Here is a 2,933-nt window from a genome sequence, read left to right as displayed (position 1 = left end):
AACATGCGATATTTTTTTTTTTTCGTCTTGATCTTTACTATCTGATTTGTCTGACACTATATTAATTTACTTTTTTTTCTTCAAATTTTAGTATTTCCAATATATTGATCCAACAATTTTAAAAAGGAATACAATGAAAACTTGTTAAACCGATACCCAAGAGACTGTAGTTACCCAAATTCGCGGTCAAGACATAATTTTTTGTTAAAGAAGTTTGTGAAACAAATATATAAAGAAAACTTCTTACTTACCGAGTCAGCGACCAGCTGAACTCTAGCCCTTCGGTCTTGTGCCATATTCTCCTTCTTCTTTCAGCTTATCCCGCATTTTGCAGGGTTGCCATAATGAATGCCACATCTCCATGCATCTCGGTTCAGGCATCATCATTCATCCAGGCCCAGTTCTTTCATATCATCCTTTACCTTATCCCCTCCATTAATGTCTTTGGGCGTCCTTTTTGTGCCATATGTGATCCCCCGTCTCAAAACGGTATTAAGTCGTGGGTGATTAAGATGCGAAAGGGTTTTGTAGCCAGAAATATCATGTTTAAGTTGAGTTTTTTGCTTTATAAGAAGGAATAAACATATTTTACTGTGCTAAATAAATACCAAGTTTCATATTTTTGACCAGGGGGTTTTAAATATAATCGACTTTTTAGCACCTGGTTCATCCCGACATAATACCGTTTTGAGAGAGGGGTCCCCATATATAAAAAAGAAGAAAAAAAATTTTTGACAATCAACAGTTTTTCCCAAAAAGTATCGATTTAACGTTTATTTTCGGTTTAGGCGTTTTGTTTAACAGGTTTTCACTGTAAATTCGCATTCTAGCCAAATTTAAAAAGCAATTCACCTCATTTTTGTCCTGGCACCATTTGAAGCGACCTAACACCTTTTCCCCGCTTGGATAGAAATAAGACTCATGTTAGTTACATACCCAGGTAATTGCCCCCTATCTGTTTCTGACAACCAAAAGAAATATGCCCAAAAAAAAAAAAAGTACAAGAGAGAAGAGAGAATAATAAGTCTTTCGTGCGGCTAAAGTGGTCTAGTCGGTATACACCCTTTGGATCGGAAGGTCCGTGTTGAGCCTCGCGCTCGGTGCGTAGTTGAGTCCTTGGAAAAGGCTCTTTACCACATTCTCTCACCGTATCAGGTTAAAATGAGTACCTGGCGTTAAAAAAGCGTTGTCTTTGTCAAATTGTAATATCGCCCAAAAGGTCCCGTCCCCCATTAAATGTTCTGTTGACCAGGGACCCCTTTAAACGCTTTTAGCACTTTTTTAAACCCCACAAAAAATTAAAAAAGCAAACGAAAAAAAAAATTGTTTTAAAAAAAATCTTCCTTTTATGTCGTTTATTTTTTAAACAAACAATTAAACCCCTTTTATTTATTTTAATTACAATGTCAAAAAAAATTTTGGTGGTGCATCAGGTTCGTATTGTCCCCTTTTGGGGGCCCCTTTAAAAAAAAAAAAAATAAAAAAAAAATAAATAAATAAATAAATAAATAAATAAATAAATAAATAAAAAAAAATAAAAAAATAAATTAATTAAAAAATTAAAAAAATTTAATTTTTTAAAACTTTTTGTCCCTTTTTGGGCTGTTTTGGTTTATGGAAATTACACTCGGGTTTCGGATCGGAAGGTCCCGGGTTTTTAGCCTGCTCGGGCAGAGTTTCCCGTCCCTTTTAAAAGGTTTTTTTGCTTTACCTTTTTTTGCGTACCAGGTGTAAAAAGTTACCTGGTCGTTAACAAACGTTTCTCCGTCCCCAAAAAAAAATTGTAATATGCCTAACAGGGTTCCCTGTCACGTAATACATGTTAAGTGTTGTTTTTCCATCGACCCCTTGTAAAGCTTTTGAGCACGTTGATGGGAAAATTGCGCTATATTTTAAAAACTCACGTTTTTTTTTTTTTTTCAGAAAAATAATCCCAAAAGATTTGGGCCCTTTTTTTTATTTGACACCACTGATTTAAATTCCCTTCCTAAAGAAAGATTGTTTTTGGGTTTTGTCACGGGGGGGTGATTTACTCCCTTGAATTAAAACCTGTTAACATTTGGGGTATAATTAAATTTGGGTTGTAAGAAAATATTAAAGGCAAAAAAAAAAAAAAAAAAAAAAAAAAAAGAAAGGAAATTAAAGGCAAGAAGAGAGAGGGGAAAAAAAAAAAGACGGAAAAAAAGAGAAAGAAAAAGGGAAAATCTGAGAGAAGTTAGATGGGCAGAAAGGATTAAAGGATCTAGATAGATAGTTGAAAGATGGATATATATTAATTATATATATATTTTAATATATATATATAATATATATTATAATTTTTCATATATATTATATATTTTTATATTATTATTTTAAAAATATTATATAATAAAATTATTATATTTATATATATATATAAAATATATAATTTTTAAAATTATATATAAAAATATATATTTTATATATATATAAATAAAGTAAATTTCCTCACATTTTTGCCCAGACGAGGAGTGTCTCGGGAAAAAAATGAGTGAAAATTTCATTTTATATTTGCTCTAACCCCCATTATCGGCACTTTCGTACCCACAAGTACCCACCAACACTCATAAAAAAAATTTTATATTTTATATATATAAATATATATAAAAATTTTTATAAAAATAAATTTAATAAGTATATATATATTCAAAAATATATAAATATATAAAATTTTATTATAAAATATATATTTCATATTAGATAGATAGATGACAGATAGATAAATAGATAGATGAAAACTATAAACTTACAAAAAAAAATAGTAAATAGATAGACAAATATAAGTAGATTAGATAGATAATAGATAATAGTAGTAGGTAGTAGGTAGGTAGGGGTAGGTAGGTTAGGTTGTAGGAAGGTGGTGGTTGGTGGTGGTGGTAGGGGTAGGGAGGTAGGTAGGTAGGTAGGTAAGG

The sequence above is a fragment of the Berghia stephanieae genome, chromosome 12, assembly GCF_034508935.2.
Source record: "Berghia stephanieae isolate SIO BIC M18660-M18661 chromosome 12, UCSD_Bste_1.3, whole genome shotgun sequence".
Classification (NCBI taxonomy): Eukaryota; Metazoa; Mollusca; class Gastropoda; order Nudibranchia; family Aeolidiidae; genus Berghia; species Berghia stephanieae.
Note: the sequence above shows the minus strand (reverse complement) of the source record.